Source organism: Lolium rigidum, chromosome 3, assembly GCF_022539505.1.
Source record: "Lolium rigidum isolate FL_2022 chromosome 3, APGP_CSIRO_Lrig_0.1, whole genome shotgun sequence".
In the NCBI taxonomy this organism is placed as follows: domain Eukaryota; kingdom Viridiplantae; phylum Streptophyta; class Magnoliopsida; order Poales; family Poaceae; genus Lolium; species Lolium rigidum.
The window spans coordinates 319,975,993-319,998,878 of record NC_061510.1 but is presented as its reverse complement, the minus strand read 5'-3'; the positions used below and the strand labels follow the sequence as shown (position 1 = coordinate 319,998,878).

Sequence of the window (22,886 nt, the reverse complement as noted above, 5' to 3'; positions counted from 1 at the left end):
AATCGGCTCATACCTCTTTTTCTTTGCTAGATATATATACATGAATCATTCGGTTGGGTTCCTAGAAATCAGCCCGTGCTTGACCTTGCTTGCTTTTAGTTAACCAACACAGTGAAGATAGATGTTGGAGCCAAGGATTCATACACAACAAATCAGGTGTCTACTTGCACACGGAATTGTATCTATTTCTGGGCAAGTATATGTATGTTCCACACAATCAAAACGGTGTCGTTTATACAGTAATACAGCCGGGAAGACAGAAAGAAAACAAGCACTACATGCATCTCTCATCAATGTGAAATGTTAATTCTATCAGTTTTGGCATAAAAAGAACCCATATGGATCTCTCACTCTTCCATCAGGTTGAATATGATCAGCCGAAGAAATTTCTGGTACCAACATTATATTGCATAGTATTATAAATAAAGGACATTCCATCCACGTAGATGCTTCTGCCCAAACAATACTCCACCTACTCATTACTACCTAACAGGCAGTGAACATGCCACTGGATCAGTCAATGAAATTGACAAAGGAAGCACGTCCGGCCGGCCGAATCTCCAGCTCCACTCCTTCCTTCAAGAGCAAGGGCCACGGCAACATGCTGCCTGTACATCTATCACCTGCACCACCATAAACCAAGAAAGGTTTAGCTCCAAGACTGGCATGGGAAAATATTGCTCAACACACAAACAAGGATACACAGAAAATGTTTAACAAATGACAAGACCAGCAAAACTTGGTCAGCATTAGGATTACTTAGAACATACTCAAATAAAATGTCCATCATCTCTTAGCAACTGTGACAACACTACGCACCGACATAAGCACCAAAGGATGAAGATTAACAGGTGGGTCTAAGCCGTAAGTTAGACTGAATGCCGTCTTAGGAAACAAATTACCACTCGCCACTGCTCAAGAAATTTGAGTGGTCTTCTTAGAAATGTAAGTAAAAAAATATTAAATGACAGGAGAATCTTTATTCCTTTTGATTCTCTAGTGTGCTAATGAAATCCTGTTCATCACACACGCAATATCAGAGAGGAACTAGAAACTTACATAAACGCACAATATTATAACAAAGTACAAAGAGGAGAGCGGAACTGGAAACTTACCTAAATGCCAGATATTATGAATTTCCCAGTTCTCTTGAGTACATGTCTTGCAACTCTCTTTTGTTAGTGGCCTGCCAAAGTAGTATGTACCATCTCAAGTTCTGATTATTTATCTAATTGAGATTGCTGCCAAGCATAGATGTTAACCAGAACTCAATCAGGATTCTGCAGAATATCAGTCTAGACGAGGTTAAAATATTCCTCTTACAATTTCCTGGGATAAACAGAAATAAAATTAATCGACGAGAAATTACAACCAAGTTTAATATCTGCATCAGATAGTTTCTACTATGAGATGTCAATAATTAGAACGCAAGTGTTTGTAGAGCGGAATGAAAGATCTCCGCAAAGCTGTGAACAAAAAAAACTTCAATAAAAACATCTTCTGTGGGCTGCAATAATATCACTCTGGAGAGAGAACATGAAATTGAGGTTCACTCTTTAGAACTGCATATTTGCAGGCTAAAATGCACAAAGTGCTCCTTCAACTTCCAACTATGGCCTACGACTGTATTACGAGAGGCCATGGTTGAAACCAGTCACAATCGTTGACACCATCAGGAACCACGGAGGAAACCTGGGAGATTCCATAGGCTATCTGAATCAGGATGCATGGCAATTAATCACATAAAGTTCAAAGAGTAATTGTTTCAAAAACAAATATAAACTCGCAGAACAAAAAGGAACTGTTAAACAAAATAACACAATAACAATTTGAATCTGAGAAACTATAAATTTAGCACAAAGAAAAATGCCAAGAAGTTGAAAAAGAAGAGCTTCACTAGGACTAGCATGAATCAAATAACAATAGGACACTACATGTACCAGAAAGCACATGCCACCAACAACACCAGCTGAATCTGCAACCTGAACGCACCTATCATCTACTACTGATAGTATTCACTCATCTATATATGTATTTATACATTGTGGTGTTGATTAATGAACCTTATTGTACCTAACTATTGTATGCAGGTTCAGGTTAACAAGTGATGAATAAAACATCCATGTAACAGACAACATTACCTACATACTGTATGCAAGTTCCAAGTTGGATGAAAAATGGACAACCGACAAAGCAACATGCCAATCAGCAGCAATGTTTACATTACATGCATATATTCCAGTGATATGAACCTATTTTATATAAAATGTAACCACAACTACTTTTTAATCACCAACTGTCTATTTACCACTACCAAACAGGAGAACAAAATCAGGAAAATAAACACGGGATTTTATTCCTCTACCAAGCCATGGGATAATTTAACCTTTGCAAGTAATCTCATAAGTATATTATTACATATATAAGAATTGCAGAAAAACAAAACCAGAAAGAGCTAGGCGTGACATCATAGGAACCATGAAATATTTCTGCAAAAAGGACAATACATGTATCCACATTAATCACCAAACAAATAAAGACTTGTTTCATCTTATCCGAAGAACACCAGCACGGAAGATAAGTATCCTTCGGTAGTACTACACCCACAAGAAGATAGGTAACTTCGGTTTTCAAGCACAAAAATATACGGAGTACAAAAATAATTATGAGATGGGAAATATAAACATACCGGCAAGATTGCTTCAACAGTTGTCATCATTATTGCTTTCTTGTAGCTGCCATTTGCCAAAGTAATTAGTAGGTTCATCCATTCGACAAAGTCAAGAAACATACCCCTTAAAGGAGCCAAACTATTCACGAGATACTTGAGACAATAAGTCATTTAATCAAAACAAACAACATGGATAAGCAACAACAATACCTAATTGATCTAGCAATGATATAAATAAGTTGAAATAGTGCAACAACATCATGACGGTGAAGAAGATACTGCAATTGTTTGGCCAAGCATTAGGGATGCATGTCAATTAAACGAAAAGCACAACTACACTGATGAACTACAGCGACATGGATGCCATGAAGGTTTTGGTGGACCTTGGCTCCCCAATCGTCGAGTTTCCCATCGTCTACCTGGGCATCCCTCTCCCACTTAGGAGGCTGACCACTGCCCAGCTACAGCCAGTGGCCGAGAAGATGCGAGGAAAGCTACCAACCTGTAAGGCTCGTCTGATGAATAAGCCTGGCTGCCTCGTACTCATCAAGTCCGTGCTCAATGACATCCCTGTGCATCAGCTGCTGGTCCTCGCACCGCCAAAGAAGAGCATCAAACAATTCAAAAAAAATCGAAGGAGGGTTCTTCTGGGAAGGCAGGGCAGATGCAAAGGGAGGAAACCACCATGTCAATTGGAGGCGTGTATGCAGGGAAATTGCTCCAGGTGGCCTTGGAGTGCATAGTCTAGGCTGTGAAGGTCTGGCACTGCACTGGCTGAGCCACACTGACACAGGTGCCTGGAGCAACCTGGAGCTCCAATTCTCCCGTGTAAGAACGTGCAATCTTATTTGCCTCTACCATGATGACCATTGGCAATGGGCTAACGGCGCGCTTCTGGGAGGACCGCTGGCTTGGAGGCCGCTCCATCAGTGATATTGCGCATCAGCTACATGCCTGCATACCCAAACGACGACGTATGTCAAGAACAGTGACTGAAGATTTGCATGAGAACGTCAGCTGCCTTACACTCAATTCATTTGATCTAAAGAAAAGGAGAACCAAAAACTCAACTAAATCACGGCCTCGATGAAGAAACCGCCTCTGCCGCAGTTGCACCACGGTGAACTTTCCGTCATTGCATGGTAGCGAGACAGTAGTCACCAGCAACAGCCCATGCAGGCAACCACCAGAAGGAGCTCGGGGAGACCGACACTGCCCAGCTGGATGACAACCACCTGTGGGGTAGTCCTTGTTCAACTTCTTGTACCCTGAGTCAACACAAATCATTTCACTTTTGTGACATCGCTTGAATCATGCTAAAAATGCAAAACCAAATCCTATCCATATTACCAACACTAAACCAACCAGTATGTTATAGGTTGTCCAGAGCACAGAACAACCATGGCTTGATGGACTTTCTATCAGGGCATGTACGATGCAAGGACGTGCTTACAAAAATAAACCAAGCATTTTGTTAAGCACAGATGCTTATTTGTATAGGAGAGGTGCCTAGTTAGGCATCAGCCTAGTGTAAATAAGCACCATTGCATAAGCAAAAACCGGTTGATTTTGCTAACTCCCTAAGCACCTCTCTACGCAACTTGCATTGTACATGCCCGCAAAGAGCAAGTAGACGAAAAAGAAAAAGAAACCAAGAATTTACCTTATTCGAGAGTTCACCGAAATGGAAGTGATGAGAACATGGGAAGTTCTCGACAAAGTACATGCATGCTCCTAGGCTTGCGATGATATGTTCACCTACAAGAAGTGGAATCAGTATCAAGTACTTGCAATGTTCAAGAAGATTTCAAACAACAGCATTATAGATATATAAAAGGAGACTCTAAAATATAACCAACATCATATCTCTATAACCAGCGGAAAAGCACAAGTGATCCCTAGCACAGATGGTCCCGTTTCCTGGACCGTCCAAATGCGCCAAGATCGGTGGTACCCAGATGTATTTTGTGTTGAATGCTATTTTTATAAAGAAAGCCATGCAGCTTCCTAGCACACGTCTGCACACGTATTTAATTTAGTCTCGATCGCTGCCCCCGACTAGTACAGAATAGCTTGACGGAGTGGACCGCGGCCTCAATGTTCTGTAGGAGTGTTGGGTGATGTGCCATATGGTGGAGATGGTCGGCTCTCACGCCATGGTCATTCAATGAAGACTCGCCCCGAAACCTAACCCCTGCACATATATTCTCCTTCTCCTACAAGCCTCCTCCCCATCTGCTTTCCCCATCGATATCAATCACTTAGCACATCGACTCACCATCATGTCCCTCCGCAGCAGCATGTCCTCGTCCACCTCAAGCGCTAGATCCTCCCTTTAGTGACTTTGCCCTCTTTTTGGTGATGAGACCATCACCCAGATATGTTGTCGTGGTACCCATGTGCGAATCTACAAGTGCTTCCACTATAGCGTAAGGATCTACAAGTCGGCGCACTAGCCCTGCAGCTGCAGCCACCACAACCCCACCCCGCAGGTGCAAAAGTCCTCCAGGGGCACTCCATCTAGGCTGCCCTGCGGTCGCACAACTCCATCTGCATATTTTTGCAGGCTTACAGGCACAAAGTGGTCCTTCAACTTTCATAATGGATCCAGAAAGTTTTGGGCAATGTACTCCTCCTTTGTTATCAAGATAGGAAGAACCTTTGCTTCTGAATTTGTACCGTCTATACTATGGCAAATAATCAGATAGCACAAGAAACCAGAATCAAATAATTGCACCGGTGTGTGTTTATTTCATCCAGCCATAAGGATAAAAACATGTTAGGCAGAAAACCACGGTTAAACAGGAAAATTGCGTTGATATTTGAGTACTGGGCGAGTACTGAATATTTGTAAGGGGTAGCTTATTAAACACAATATAAGAGTGCTCAAAGATGCTTCAACCACTACGTTATCGATGAGATGTGAGGCTTAGCTTCCTAATCAATCTGCAAGGAAGGGATGAACCTTCTTAGCTTAGAAAACTCCACGGCATCAAAAATGATGTTTACAGGATACATAATAAGCTAATATAAGCACTTAGTTTTGATGAAAAAGAGAGGATTTCATTAGCAAAAAAATATCTAGTGTTGTAACCCGACAACAAAACTGATGCAGAAAGGCAAGAGTAACAGGAAACAAAGCTTTTGGAGATTTTGGCTACATTAGAAGAAGAAAGGAAAAAAAAACTTTTACATTCTAGAAAGCAATCACCATAACTTCAAATTATCTAGAAGCTCAAACTACCAATAAGCTCAAATTACAGGCCACTAGAAGAAACCTAACCAAGATGGTTGGCAATTAGAGAAGGAAAAGAGAAGACAACACAACAATTCAATGTAATAACAGTGAACTCGAAAAGAGAAGGTCCCAGAAGCACATGTACTGGAAGAAAGTTAAAAATAGGACCATATTATTTCCTGAGCTTTCAATTCCCCCCAGAAATTCTTAAACTAATACATGCTCAAAATTCAGACCCTACAAAAATTATTGAATACCAAAAAAGAGCTGCAAATTCAGAGTGAATATCATTACCCAAATCTAAGAATCTGGAAGCTGATTGGATCGGCATGACAAGACAAATTGCAAAAGTATGCATTTGCCCGTATACATTAAAAAAACCCAACAGCCCTAGAAGCTTCAGAAACCAATACAATACAACATGCATCTCATGGATTGTTCGAGAATCGAGACCACAAAAAATCCAACAAGTAATTGCCATCAATAGGAAAGCATGGTGTATCAGCTTTAGGAACCTTGGAAATTAGTGAAGGGCCACATCATTTAAAAAGGATGTTCAATAAGGATTATTACAACACCGACATCTTGACTAGCAGGTAACTAAACCTCAGTACCAAATCAACAACCTGGTACCACTGCCACTCTTCCCAATTCTTTTGAAAAATAAACTCAAAAAATAGGTCATAATTCAGACATATATATTTGAATTCAGTATTGCACCCATTTCATGTAAATAGTAAGTAAATAAGGAAAATGTGTTTAAAATATTAGAAACACCCCCATGTGGCCATGCCAAGGTCCATGAGTAGTTTGCATGTTATTAGGATAATAGTAAGTTGCATCAGCTGCTAGAAGGCGACATGGCCTGACAGAAGAAGTCAATGGAGTGAAACCCTTATCATTTGGGTTCAACTTGAATTCCTGGTCTAGAAATAGCAATTGTTAGTGCACTTGACACAGGTGAGCAATAGGAAACAAAAGAAAAAAAGCATGGACAAGTATAATATGCATCACATACCGAACCTTAGCATCTAGGTTGAAACTTGATTTGTCCGAGCTAAGAGATCCCATCGAAGAGCTTGGCAACGAGAAGCATATATGGAACACTCATAGCTGAGTTCGCAGCACCATGCTAGGATGTTGATGATGTATTACTAACAGGTCCTTGAGAAGAATTCACATATTTAGGGACCCGAGGAAGTTTAGTGGGTACAACAGAATCTGGTGTCAAATCAGCTAGTGACTAGTCTCCTTAGCCAGAAGACGAAGGCTCGGGATGCACATGATCTTGAAGATGTCCCTTCCAGATCTGTCACAAAATTATAAAACTATCATATGCTTGCTGCTAAAAAATAATTCTGTAATTTGGAATGTTGCAGTAGACAAAAAGTAATATTAACAGGGCCACTACATTTAGATATAAAACACAGATTGTTTCTAGAGGAAACACTGTGTCAATCCAAAATATCCTGAAGAGGTAAGTATTCACGCACTTTACAGGAGAACATGGGTCAAACAAATAGACAAGCTTATATCATTTAATGGGTGAAAGGAACCGGTATTATTATCAATGATAACATTAATAAGAAGAATATCAATATAAAAAATCTAAGTATACTACTTATGTTTTAAAAGGTAAGGCATGCAGGCAATTGAAGAACCTTAAATCTTGAAATGCGAAAATTTTAGTACATCTCATAAAGGCCCAAAGTCCCACAACATTATAAGGTCACAAGTTCCTCTCGTCTTCGTCACTGATGCTATCTTTACTTCGCTTATCATCCAACCTAAGGTTCTTAGTAACGTACTAATTGGTATGTAGCAGATCAGTATATTTCTACTAAAAGTCAACTATCCTAGAATGCCCCTGCTAGGCATGTCCATGGCAATAATGATAATGAACAACACATTACAAATAGCATTCAGGTATATAGCAGTTCAGGAGTGACTAAATTAACAGAATCTCAAGTTTTCCTGTAGATTTGCGATCTAATGCAATCAAAGTCATCACGCCATACAACAGGAACAAATTCTAAACTTAGAACAACATGGAATGATGCCATAGGTCAGGGCAGAGGATAAGAGTTGGAGCTCACCTAGGACGGATTGTAGTCGATGCCAATCTCAGTGCACCAAGAGGTGTCATCCACCCGGAATGCTAGCCCACCGCTGGTCGATGCTTGCGACGACTAGTGCAGGAATCTAGGGCCGCATCTGAGGCCGAGAAGCCGTACCCGCAGCAGCAGATCGGGGACACGGATAGGGAAAATAACAACAACAACCCCCAAACATGTGTGCACTAGCAGGAGCACAGGGAGGCCAGCCTTGATCACCTTTTCTGCACGGGCACAAGCATGATCAATTATACATATGCAGAATCATGCCATTACCAAAATAGGAACAAGAAATAACTTTAGAGCCATCATGTTATATATAAAAAATTCACCCACTGCAACTAATGAAAAATGAACAAGACATGATTTTTTACTAGGACTAAGTTTTGGGAGAATTCTAGCGTAAGCAAATAATTAACTTTAAGCCAATATCAGGAACAGAGCTACACTTTGAACAGAACATGAACAACTACGACCTCATGTGTAAGAGTGGCATGCAAAGTCATCATCAAGAATGGTTAGCACAAGACAGCACACGTACAAAAGGGCATAAATGGTGTCTTCAACACCACCGGCATAATACATGATAGCTACCAGATGTCTTCATTAAATAAAAATCCCACATGTCCTCTAAACATTCCAGGAGACAAACTACAAACCAAAGACCATTGACATGCATACCAGCCAATTAAGCGGTCTCCCACAAAATCACGCTTGTGATAACACCATCAGATAACAACAGCACAACAATATAACAGAACTTTGCGTCAGCCAATTCTTGCATGTTAAGCAACGAAGGGTTAAATTGATCTTCGCTATGATCAATCAGACTCCAAACCAAGATTTGGTCCATTACATGCTTTGCAAGAAGACAGATGCATCTCACCAACAGAAGTTATGAACTTTTTTTTGAACAAAGTTATGAACATTTGAATGGATCTTAAAATTCAGATAAGAACTAACTAGCATAATACACACAAAGCGGCACCAGAGACAGACATAGAGATGAAAGATCTACCTCACTAGAAATGGCAAAACCACCTTGATGGTGACATGCATCATCATTATCAGATGTAACAGCAGCAATGTGCCGTCGGCTAGGTTAGGGCAGGGAGTATTTGCACGCCTCTCAGTTCTTGGCCCTGGCAGTGGGGAGGCCCGAGAAGGATCGCACATGCTGTGGCAGCAGCGCTGGCAAGAGAGCAGTTGTGGTCACCACTAGCCATCGAGCTCCGCCTATCCTCCTGATGTCTTGCTTATTCACTCGAAACATGACAGCTTATAATCATTTTTTGCTGTCAAAAGGGAGTGGTGCACGATTTCATTAGCAAATCTGCAATGTATAGTAGGATTATACAGAAGCAAAAAAAAAAACAAAGGAATATTTTTATACATTCTTTCAGAGATACATCATGTATTATGTTCAAAAGGTGGCTCAGACAAAATGACCACACTGGGAAGAGGTTTATGCACACAAATCATAAGTGCTTATCTGATGATCTAAGCATGCAAGCGCATACCAATAGCTTCCAAGTTTTTACCATGCGATTTGGTTACCTCAAATGAATACATACAGCAGAAAATTGTACAAAAGATGAATAACAGACAAAGTTCATACTCAGTTTAGGATGCATATAAGAATACCACAGTGATACATCTGCAAGCAGCATAGACATGTTGTTGAATCAATCACACACAAAATGTGAGTATTTTAATCTTTGGCCCACATAATGGGGTTATTGTGACCCATCTAGACCCACTACAGCCAAAGGAACTTAAAACCTTACTTACTTCTTGCACAAGCATCAGACGGCAAACCAAACTACACGCGTACATTCATACGCCAATTTCACTACTAGTGTAACTGCAATTACATACTCCCTCCGTTCCTTTCTATAATGCCTATTGTTTTTTCGTTTTTGTTTCAGAATATAAGAGTAAAGCTATGTTTTTTTGCAAAGAACCCCTTCCACCGATATGTTCCCGTCTAGAAAATCTGGAAATGAATCTGTTCCCGTCCAGAAAATCTGGAAACCAATCTGTTCCCGTCCAGAAAATGTGGAAACCAATCTGATTATGGAAAAAATAGCGGGAGAGAGGGAGTACATGACGCGATCTGTTATGGAAACAGGATTATTTTCTGAGATCTGATTTCAGTTTCCTATTTTGTCTCTAAGATAGCTAGGGGGTTTTGTGTCAAAAAATGGCTTGCGCTAATTTCCGTGCCAAAATACAATAGGCACTATAGAAAGGAACGGAGGGAGTACTATTTTCTGGTGAATCAATAAACCGAACCCGTGAATGCAGCATCAGTATATGATGAACTACTCCAAATCACTGCTCTGATCCAATAGGTGCTTTGCGAAAATATTATATGCATGTCACTAACAAGATCTCTGAATGTGCCCTCTGAAAGTTTGATTGATCCACTAGTCCACTAGATGATTCAGACAAGAGTTAAGGTACAGATCACACAGAGAACAACACTAGATGGATCTAAGAGGGATTTATACCTCCCTGTGGCAAAACAACCTCGACGAAGATAGGGAGCAGCAGGAGCAGCCTTTGGTCGTCCTGCAGCTAGGTCGAGGCAAGGGTGCTTACAGCATGGTGTTGGCAATGGCAAGAGTGCAATCATGGTCGCAGCCCACTGTTGAGCTGCGAAGCTCCTCCACTGTCATTGTCTCCCACCGGCGAAAGCACACATCTTCTCTTCTACCCATGAAAAAAAACAAGTTTTTTACTGAGTGGAACAAAATTTCAGTTCATGGAAGTATATAATTTTCTCTACACATTCTACAGGAAAAAGGAACGAAATGTAAGCAAAAATACATAAAGCGGAGAAGAGAGAACTCACCGACAGGCACGCAACAGCTCGGGGACGTGGCCGGTGGCCGAAAGGCGCTGGCAGCAGCTCGGGCTAGATTGTCAGCAGCAGCGGCCAGGGCAGGTGACAAGCAGCTCGTCCTAGGTGCCTTCCCGCCGCTATCCCAGCGCGCCACGGTGATCCCCTCCCGCCAGCCGCAGTCACACGTCATTACCGACGACTAAAGCGCAAAGTTTCAGTGGGTGCCTGAATAATCGAGGTATACTAAGTTAGACCACATCAGACTTTCAGTAGTACATACACAGGATATGAAACTAGACAGGAAACAACACATCAAGATATAAGATGTAGAAGGCAACTTGCTAGCAAATGGATAATTCTCAAACCAATCTGAAGAAAGCTACTGCAGTAAATCCATAACTGACACCTCATGAATCTACAAACACCAATCTGAAGAAAGTAAATGTAACCACCGAAGAAAACATTCCATTCTAGGCAATCTGAAATTGTGTGAGCTCGTGTGAGTTGTGAAAAGGTTGCAGCTAGGTTCGCCTAGAGAAATAAAATCACATCTGCTACACATTCTTCCTCTTGCACACAATGGATTGTAACCATCCATGTAAAAGTCCTGCAAGATCGATTCTGTGTAGGAAGATTAGAGCTCTCACCGGCGGCGTGCACGTCGGAGGAGACATACCACAGGCGCTGCTGCGACCGATTTTCCTCGCGCGGAGGAGGATGCGAGGAAGGCGGCGGCAGGCACAAGGCGGGCGTCATCTCCTTGCCTGCGTCTGCTGATCCCCTCTGCGGGTCGCGTCCTGGTGGCCGGCGTCCGTCGACCGGTAGAAGCCCCCCATGGCGGGATCGGCCGGTGGCCATGGAAGTCCAGGAGCGACCGGCCCCCATGGCTTGGGAGCCGTCCGGTGAGGCGCGGCGCACGAGCAGGTTGGGTTAGCGATTGGAGGGGCGTGGATGCGGAGTCAGCGGGGGGTGGGAGACGGAGCAGCGCCGGCGAGCAGCGGCGAGGGGCATCGCCCGCATAGGTGAGCGGCGGCGCAGGCGGTGGGTGTCGGGCGTCTTGTTGGATGGCTCAGATCGGCGACTCCGCATCCACAAGGCGGGTTTTGTGTGATTTGATTGACAAACAAGTCTGCATAATGTTTGTCCATAATTTCCGTTCCGTCATTTGTTCGATTCCAAAATTTCCGAGGGCATTTCCATACACGAACTGGACCGGGAAAAAAGGGGGGCATCGAGTTTATTTCCACGCGTAATTATGTTTGCTCACTTATGTCCCTACCATAATTGTTGCAAAAAAAACTTAATTACGGTAATTGATCAAAACATGCAAAGGTGTCTCATTTAAAAAATGTTAGATCTACGTGACATGGCCAAGTTGCTAGTTTAGCATTGCTAACTTTTCTTTTCTTTTGCAACTTGCTGCAACTCTCCCTATATTCACGAGCTACATGAGAGATAAATCTAAAGACATGGTGCACGACCACCGCTGCAACAATTGCCATGCTGGTTGCAGCCGTTGTACGTCAACTACTCCTACTCCAGGTGGACGATGGGGGTTTGGAGCAGAAGCACGCTCCTCCAAGCCGACAACTGCCTCGCCCTGTCTAGATTGTGTGTGTCGGCACCGTCTTTGCTGGCCTCGAGGCTCGAACCCCACTCGCCTTGAAGCTCATGTGCTCGATCAATGGCATTCCTTCATCACATTGTTAAGTGTCGTAGACGGCACTAACACGAGCATGGGGGTGGAAGACCCGTGGACGGCCAAGGCATGCGCCTGTTGTGGCCATACAAGCATGCATGTCCTTTCACATCACCACTGAGCTGTGTAGAAGGGGTTTCCTCACCCTCTCTCCCTATAAATATCCCTCCCCAGTCCCCTCTCTCCGAGGAGGAGTCCAATCATTCTCTCACTTGATACCACTAGATACTCTCCTCGAGGTAGAAGAGAGTCGAGGGCAGGCCCTGTTGGCCCCCGCCTCCGCCACTGGCACATATGTACGTGATATTAAGAACCCTCCTCTTCAATTCTTGGAGAGCTCAACGAAAGAATGCCTAGATATCTACAAACCGCGACTTCATCTGTTGTTGCTAGATTATGGTCACCCATTCTATCTCCGGTAAAATTCCAACCGTTGGTTTTGTCCGGTAGCTCTCCGAACGGAGTGAGAAGAATAATAGGAGGATATGAGCACCACCGTCATTACTCGGGAGAGGAGGGAGAAGAAGGTGTCGCACCACCACAACCACTTCTGTTCCTCTACCACATCCACCGTCCTCTCTGCTCGAGGGCCGGCTCTAGCCCAGGGCAGCAGGTGCGACTGCCCGGGGCCCATCCAAACTTGGAGCCCATAACGAGTAATGCAATACTAGTACATAGGTAGTGCATCGGCTCAACAAAAAAAAATAGTACATAGGTAGTGCAGGGTAGAAAAAAACAGCACATGCCCAACATCTATCCAACGAAAAGCTGACCTGAATCTGCACATACTCGTTTCCCTAAAACAAAGGAAAATATTAGATTGTTCTCTAGGTACCTCTTCGTTCTCATACGAACCCATCAGGCACGGAGGCATGCATGATGGAGCGACGACAAGGAAACTAGCTACATAGCAGAGCAATATTCTACAGGCAATTTTCAGATTAGTTTCTATTAGCCCGGGCTCTGCATGTCGTACTTTTTTATTTTACCAATCTGGTTATTGATTCGTATTCTTTTTCCACGGCAGTTGCCCCTTTCTCAATCTCAATAATTTTAATTAATTTCTACAGACTACACTTGCAGCTGCTTCTTTAGCATTGATTCAGTATTCAGATAGTACATCACCTGGTTTTCGATGATGGGATAGTTCGGTTTGGGATAAATGAATAAATAACTGCAACGTTCAGGTGTGATCTCTTCTTCTTTTTTATGTTGCCCAAAAAACATTTATAAGAATGTGAGGAAAGAAACATGACGAAACGGGAAAATAAGTTAATTGAATCTTCAAAAAAAGGGCTATCGAGTAAATTGCATTAAGGCGTGACAGGAATTGTGAGAAATTAGATATCAATAATGCCGAACAACAACAACAACATGATGAGACTTCCGATGCCCAAGAGTATACTGAAAATTGTAGCGACCATTAGAATCCTAGAAAGGTAGATGAACAATTATTTTGTCCATTAATTTATGAAATTGGCTTATTTTCTTTGGTATAAACGTTGGGCCCATTCATTGAGTTCGCCACAGGGCCTCCGAAAATCCAGAGCCAGCCCTGCTCGAGGCTTGCACGCTTAAGCGGTGCCTCACCGCCCCATACTTCCCAGTCCTCCTCCTTCAATCCACCACCATAACCGTCACTGTAAACTCTGATGCCACCATCTTTATCTCTAGTGCTAGCGCACCCTCTCCCCCCCCCCCCAACACACACACAGACACCTCGGACTATTCTCGTTGTCACCTTCTCTGTGTTGGCTCCTGTGATGTTGTAGTGGTGGTGAGGGTGGTCGCCGAGGGGGGCCATGGTTTTGGCCATATGGTGGGAGAAGATAGCATGAGAGAGAAGAGAAAATGAGGGGAGAGGGAGGAAGCATGGATGTGCAAGTTGGTAAGCACGCTAAGTTTTCGATCCTTGTACGCATGCAATGACGAAGAACATGCATGCATGTCCGAGGGGGGGGAAGAATGTATACATGGCCAACCGTGCCCACATAAAAATGCAAAGAGTGTTGACATTCTTTTCATGGCTAGCTAGCTTAATTATTGATGAATGTATGCTTTTATGTATGTACCGTGTGTAGACCTATCATATATATGTTGGTTGGGTGGAGGTCACCACCATGTTGCAGTATGTGATTGAAGTAAAAGTAATTAACAAAGAAACAATGATACCGGTGGAGATGCTCTAGTATGCATGCACCAGGATCGAGAACGAGGTTTATGACCACGAAGAACATGATGGCCACCTTCCTTGATGTTGGCAGTCGCCTAATATCAAATCGATGCCACCATGTTGTGCCACATGCTCCTCATCATCGTCCGTGATCACCAATGTGAGGAGGGCGACCAGGGTCGGGAGGCGGTTTTTGAGAGACAACACCGATAGTAACGTTGTCAAGAATGAAAATAGGTGGAGGGCCATGGAGTCGAAGGACTTTACATACAACTAGAGAGAGATGATCTAGGCTGATGCACCCGACATACCCCGATGGTAGCACCCATATTAAAATTCATACACAATACAAAGTTTTGTATTGTGTCTTTCTATTTAAATCAACCTTATGTACGCATACTAGGGTTTTTCTTTTTAAATCAACTCCATGCAAAAAAAAAAAGGTTTTCAAGGGTTTTTCCATGATTTCTCGTGCCATCTCCTTAATACATGTCCATGGAAAGGGAAACATGTGGCCTTCACCCCAAAGTTGTTACTTTATGTAAATTTCGTATTTTAGTGGTAGAATAGGGTAAAGAAATACAAACTTAATAAGAGGCAAAATTCTTAGAAATGTTGGTTCGGTTGCTTCGAAGTTCGAGTTTTCTCCAATAAGTCCAGGAAATTGGGATAGTCATGTTTTAAAAGAGGTGCCATTTAGAAGTTATGTATCCATTTTACTATGTACAAAAACATTATATACCATATTATGAGTTCCCACAACAAAGCTAGGGCTTCCGACAATGTTTGACATGATTTCATGTGTCCCAATGTCCTACGCGCACCCATAACAAAAATAGGCTAGTTTTTTACACAAAAATCGGTGATTTTATGTGACTTTCCTTTTTTATTGATATAATATAGCATAGAAAAAAGACAAACTCAAATATATGTCAAGTTCTTAAAAACGAGGTTGTTTCGAAGCATGAGTTTTCCACTACAAGTCCAAAAACTTCCTCAAGATAGTCTTGTTTGTGAAGGAGACGCCACTAAGTGTACGCAAGTTTCCAGTTTACATCAACTACATATACCCATAATAGGACTCGAGTCCAAAAAAATAAATATAGGGTTTTAGAGGGTTTTTTTTTGGCGTGATCTCATGTGCCCCTTCCCGGCATCGTTTCTAGAGAAACTCTATTGTGTGTGACCATTCCTCATGTCGTTTATAGAGCAACTCTATTATGTGGAACTCGTGACGTCAACCCCACTCGCCTTGAAGCTCATGTGCTCGATCAATGGCATTCCTTCATCACATTGTTAAGTGTCGTAGACGGCACTAACACGAGCATGGGGGTGGAAGACCCGTGGACGGCCAAGGCATGCGCTGTTGTGGCCATACAAGCATGCATGTCCTTTCACATCACCACTGAGCTGTGTAGAAGGGGTTTCCTCACCCTCTCTCCCTATAAATATCCCTCCCCAGTCCCCCTCTCTCCGAGGAGGAGTCCAATCATTCTCTCACTTGATACCACTAGATACTCTCCTCGAGGTAGAAGAGAGTCAGGGGCAGGCCCTGTTGGCCCCCGCCTCCGCCACTGGGCACATATGTACGTGATATTAAGAACCCTCCTCTTCAATTCTTGGAGAGCTCAACGAAAGAATGCCTAGATATCTACAAACCGCGACTTCATCCGTTGTTGCTAGATTATGGTCACCCATTCTATCTCCGGTAAAATTCCAACCGTTGGTTTTGTCCGGTAGCTCTGAACGGAGTGAGAAGAATAATAGGAGGATATGAGCACCACCGTCATTACTGGGAGAGGAGGGAGAAGAAGGTGTCGCACCACCACAACCACTTCTGTTCCTCTACCACATCCACCGTCCTCTCTGCTCGAGGGCCGGCTCTAGCCCAGGGCAGCAGGTGCGACTGCCCGGGGCCCATCCAAACTTGGAGCCCATAACGAGTAATGCAATACTAGTACATAGGTAGTGCATCGGCTCAACAAAAAAAAATAGTACATAGGTAGTGCAGGGTAGAAAAAAACAGCACATGCCCAACATCTATCCAACGAAAAGCTGACCTGAATCTGCACATACTCGTTTCCCTAAAACAAAGGAAAATATTAGATTGTTCTCTAGGTACCTCTTCGTTCTCATACGAACCCATCAGGCACGGAGGCATGCATGATGGAGCGACGACAAGGAAACTAGCTACATAGCAGAGCAATATTCTACAGGCAATTTTCAGATTAGTTTCTATTAGCCCGGGCTCTGCATGTCGTACTTTTTTATTTTACCAATCTGGTTATTGATTCGTATTCTTTTTCCACGGCAGTTGCCCCTTTCTCAATCTCAATAATTTTAATTAATTTCTACAGACTACACTTGCAGCTGCTTCTTTAGCATTGATTCAGTATTCAGATAGTACATCACCTGGTTTTCGATGATGGGATAGTTCGGTTTGGGATAAATGAATAAATAACTGCAACGTTCAGGTGTGATCTCTTCTTCTTTTTTATGTTGCCCAAAAAACATTTATAAGAATGTGAGGAAAGAAACATGACGAAACGGGAAAATAAGTTAATTGAATCTTCAAAAAAAGGGCTATCAGTAAATTGCATTAAGGCGTGACAGGAATTGTGAGAAATTAGATATCAATAATGCCGAACAACAACAACAACATGATGAGACTTCCGATGCCCAAGAGTATACTGAAAATTGTAGCGACCATTAGAATCCTAGAAAGGTAGATGAACAATTATTTTGTCCATTAATTTATGAAATTGGCTTATTTTCTTTGGTATAAACGTTGGGCCCATTCATTGAGTTCGCCACGGGGCCTCCGAAAATCCAGAGCCAGCCCTGCTCGAGGCTTGCACGCTTAAGCGGTGCCTCACCGCCCCATACTTCCCGGTCCTCCTCCTTCAATCCACCACCATAACCGTCACTGTAAACTCTGATGCCACCATCTTTATCTCTAGTGCTAGCGCACCCTCTCCCCCCCCCCCCCAACACACACACAGACACCTCGGACTATTCTCGTTGTCACCTTCTCTGTGTTGGCTCCTGTGATGTTGTAGTGGTGGTGAGGGTGGTCGCCGAGGGGGGCCATGGTTTTGGCCATATGGTGGGAGAAGATAGCATGAGAGAGAAGAGAAAATGAGGGGGAGAGGGAGGAAGCATGGATGTGCAAGTTGGTAAGCACGCTAAGTTTTCGATCCTTGTACGCATGCAATGACGAAGAACATGCATGCATGTCCGAGGGGGGGGGGGGGAAGAATGTATACATGGCCAACCGTGCCCACATAAAAATGCAAAGAGTGTTGACATTCTTTTCATGGCTAGCTAGCTTAATTATTGATGAATGTATGCTTTTATGTATGTACCGTGTGTAGACCTATCATATATATGTTGGTTGGGTGGAGGTCACCACCATGTTGCAGTATGTGATTGAAGTAAAAGTAATTAACAAAGAAACAATGATACCGGTGGAGATGCTCTAGTATGCATGCACCAGGATCGAGAACGAGGTTTATGACCACGAAGAACATGATGGCCACCTTCCTTGATGTTGGCAGTCGCCTAATATCAAATCGATGCCACCATGTTGTGCCACATGCTCCTCATCATCGTCCGTGATCACCAATGTGAGGAGGGCGACCAGGGTCGGGAGGCGGTTTTTGAGAGACAACACCGATAGTAACGTTGTCAAGAATGAAAATAGGTGGAGGGCCATGGAGTCGAAGGACTTTACATACAACTAGAGAGAGATGATCTAGGCTGATGCACCCAGCATACCCCGATGGTAGCACCCATATTAAAATTCATACACAATACAAAGTTTTGTATTGTGTCTTTCTATTTAAATCAACCTTATGTACGCATACTAGGGTTTTTCTTTTTAAATCAACTCCATGCAAAAAAAAAAAGGTTTTCAAGGGTTTTTCCATGATTTACTGTGCCATCTCCTTAATACATGTCCATGGAAAGGGAAACATGTGGCCTTCACCCCAAAGTTGTTACTTTATGTAAATTTCGTATTTTAGTGGTAGAATAGGGTAAAGAAATACAAACTTAATAAGAGGCAAAATTCTTAGAAATGTTGGTTCGGTTGCTTCGAAGTTCGAGTTTTCTCCAATAAGTCCAGGAAATTGGGATAGTCATGTTTTAAAAGAGGTGCCATTTAGAAGTTATGTATCCATTTTACTATGTACAAAAACATTATATACCATATTATGAGTTCCCACAACAAAGCTAGGGCTTCCGACAATGTTTGACATGATTTCATGTGTCCCAATGTCCTACGCGCACCCATAACAAAAATAGGCTAGTTTTTTACACAAAAATCGGTGATTTTATGTGACTTTCCTTTTTTATTGATATAATATAGCATAGAAAAAAGACAAACTCAAATATATGTCAAGTTCTTAAAAACGAGGTTGTTTCGAAGCATGAGTTTTCCACTACAAGTCCAAAAACTTCCTCAAGATAGTCTTGTTTGTGAAGGAGACGCCACTAAGTGTACGCAAGTTTCCAGTTTACATCAACTACATATACCCATAATAGGACTCGAGTCCAAAAAAATAAATATAGGGTTTTAGAGGGTTTTTTTTTGGCGTGATCTCATGTGCCCCTTCCTGGCATCGTTTCTAGAGAAACTCTATTGTGTGTGACCATTCCTCATGTCGTTTATAGAGCAACTCTATTATGTGGAACTCGTGACGTCAACCCCACTCGCCTTGAAGCTCATGTGCTCGATCAATGGCATTCCTTCATCACATTGTTAAGTGTCGTAGACGGCACTAACACGAGCATGGGGGTGGAAGACCCGTGGACGGCCAAGGCATGCGCCTGTTGTGGCCATACAAGCATGCATGTCCTTTCACATCACCACTGAGCTGTGTAGAAGGGGTTTCCTCACCCTCTCTCCCTATAAATATCCCTCCCCAGTCCCCCTCTCTCCGAGGAGGAGTCCAATCATTCTCTCACTTGATACCACTAGATACTCTCCTCGAGGTAGAAGAGAGTCAGGGGCAGGCCCTGTTGGCCCCCGCCTCCGCCACTGGCACATATGTACGTGATATTAAGAACCCTCCTCTTCAATTCTTGGAGAGCTCAACGAAAGAATGCCTAGATATCTACAAACCGCGACTTCATCTGTTGTTGCTAGATTATGGTCACCCATTCTATCTCCGGTAAAATTCCAACCGTTGGTTTTGTCCGGTAGCTCTCTGAACGGAGTGAGAAGAATAATAGGAGGATATGAGCACCACCGTCATTACTGGGAGAGGAGGGAGAAGAAGGTGTCGCACCACCACAACCACTTCTGTTCCTCTACCACATCCACCGTCCTCTCTGCTCGAGGGCCGGCTCTAGCCCAGGGCAGCAGGTGCGACTGCCCGGGGCCCATCCAAACTTGGAGCCCATAACGAGTAATGCAATACTAGTACATAGGTAGTGCATCGGCTCAACAAAAAAAAATAGTACATAGGTAGTGCAGGGTAGAAAAAACAGCACATGCCCAACATCTATCCAACGAAAAGCTGACCTGAATCTGCACATACTCGTTTCCCTAAAACAAAGGAAAATATTAGATTGTTCTCTAGGTACCTCTTCGTTCTCATACGAACCCATCGATGCACGGAGGCATGCATGATGGAGCGACGACAAGGAAACTAGCTACATAGCGAGCAATATTCTACGAGCAATTTTCAGATTAGTTTCTATTAGCCCGGGCTCTGCATGTCGTACTTTTTTATTTTACCAATCTGGTTATTGATTCGTATTCTTTTCCACGGCAGTTGCCCCTTTCTCAATCTCAATAATTTTAATTAATTTCTACAGACTACACTTGCAGCTGCTTCTTTAGCATTGATTCAGTATTCAGATAGTACATCACCTGGTTTTCGATGATGGGATAGTTCGGTTTGGGATAAATGAATAAATAACTGCAACGTTCAGGTGTGATCTCTTCTTCTTTTTTATGTTGCCCAAAAAACATTTATAAGAATGTGAGGAAAGAAACATGACGAAACGGGAAAATAAGTTAATTGAATCTTCAAAAAAGGGCTATCAGTAAATTGCATTAAGGCGTGACAGGAATTGTGAGAAATTAGATATCAATAATGCCGAACAACAACAACAACATGATGAGACTTCCGATGCCCAAGAGTATACTGAAAATTGTAGCGACCATTAGAATCCTAGAAAGGTAGATGAACAATTATTTTGTCCATTAATTTATGAAATTGGCTTATTTTCTTTGGTATAAACGTTGGGCCCATTCATTGAGTTCGCCCTGGGGCCTCTGAAAATCCAGAGCCAGCCCTGCTCGAGGCTTGCACGCTTAAGCGGTGCCTCACCGCCCCATACTTCCCAGTCCTCCTCCTTCAATCCACCACCATAACCGTCACTGTAAACTCTGATGCCACCATCTTTATCTCTAGTGCTAGCGCACCCTCTCCCCCCCAACACACACACAGACACCTCGGACTATTCTCGTTGTCACCTTCTCGTGTTGGCTCCTGTGATGTTGTAGTGGTGGTGAGGGTGGTCGCCGAGGGGGGCCATGGTTTTGGCCATATGGTGGGAGAAGATAGCATGAGAGAGAAGAGAAAATGAGGGGGAGAGGGAGGAAGCATGGATGTGCAAGTTGGTAAGCACGCTAAGTTTTCGATCCTTGTACGCATGCAATGACGAAGAACATGCATGCATGTCCGAGGGGGGGGAAGAATGTATACATGGCCAACCGTGCCCACATAAAAATGCAAAGAGTGTTGACATTCTTTTCATGGCTAGCTAGCTTAATTATTGATGAATGTATGCTTTTATGTATGTACCGTGTGTAGACCTATCATATATATGTTGGTTGGGTGGAGGTCACCACCATGTTGCAGTATGTGATTGAAGTAAAAGTAATTAACAAAGAAACAATGATACCGGTGGAGATGCTCTAGTATGCATGCACCAGGATCGAGAACGAGGTTTATGACCACGAAGAACATGATGGCCACCTTCCTTGATGTTGGCAGTCGCCTAATATCAAATCGATGCCACCATGTTGTGCCACATGCTCCTCATCATCGTCCGTGATCACCAATGTGAGGAGGGCGACCAGGGTCGGGAGGCGGTTTTGAGAGACAACACCGATAGTAACGTTGTCAAGAATGAAAATAGGTGGAGGGCCATGGAGTCGAAGGACTTTACATACAACTAGAGAGAGATGATCTAGGCTGATGCACCCAGCATACCCCGATGGTAGCACCCATATTAAAATTCATACACAATACAAAGTTTTGTATTGTGTCTTTCTATTTAAATCAACCTTATGTACGCATACTAGGGTTTTTCTTTTTAAATCAACTCCATGCAAAAAAAAAAAGGTTTTCAAGGGTTTTTCCATGATTTACTGTGCCATCTCCTTAATACATGTCCATGGAAAGGGAAACATGTGGCCTTCACCCCAAAGTTGTTACTTTATGTAAATTTCGTATTTTAGTGGTAGAATAGGGTAAAGAAATACAAACTTAATAAGAGGCAAAATTCTTAGAAATGTTGGTTCGGGTTGCTTCAAGTTCGAGTTTTCTCCAATAAGTCCAGGAAATTGGGATAGTCATGTTTTAAAAGAGGTGCCATTTAGAAGTTATGTATCCATTTTACTATGTACAAAAACATTATATACCATATTATGAGTTCCCACAACAAAGCTAGGGCTTCCGACAATGTTTGACATGATTTCATGTGTCCCAATGTCCTACGCGCACCCATAACAAAAATAGGCTAGTTTTTTACACAAAATCGGTGATTTTATGTGACTTTCCTTTTTATTGATATAATATAGCATAGAAAAAAGACAAACTCAAATATATGTCAAGTTCTTAAAAACGAGGTTGTTTCGAAGCATGAGTTTTCCACTACAAGTCCAAAAACTTCCTCAAGATAGTCTTGTTTGTGAAGGAGACGCCACTAAGTGTACGCAAGTTTCCAGTTTACATCAACTACATATACCCATAATAGGACTCGAGTCCAAAAAAATAAATATAGGGTTTTAGAGGGTTTTTTTGGCGTGATCTCATGTGCCCCTTCCTGGCATCGTTTCTAGAGAAACTCTATTGTGTGTGACCATTCCTCATGTCGTTTATAGAGCAACTCTATTATGTGGAAC

At 42.8% G+C, this 22,886-nt stretch overlaps 1 long non-coding RNA gene across 6 annotated transcripts; it reads right to left on the bottom strand.

Annotated features, from left to right (window-relative positions):
* Positions 1-230: 230 nt before the first annotated feature.
* On the bottom strand, positions 231-10,963 carry LOC124703791. 6 transcript variants are annotated; one of them, XR_007003296.1, is made up of 10 exons: positions 10,881-10,963; positions 10,537-10,738; positions 9,042-9,318; positions 8,006-8,247; positions 4,335-7,218; positions 3,743-3,939; positions 3,174-3,625; positions 2,690-2,735; positions 1,116-1,692; positions 231-623 (listed from the first exon to the last, which is right to left on the bottom strand). It is a non-coding gene; the product is annotated as an uncharacterized LOC124703791 (long non-coding RNA). The 6 variants fall into 6 exon arrangements; XR_007003295.1 differs by having other exon boundaries at positions 2,690-3,625; XR_007003292.1 differs by having other exon boundaries at positions 1,116-2,735.
* Between the last annotated feature and the right edge of the window lie 11,923 nt (positions 10,964-22,886).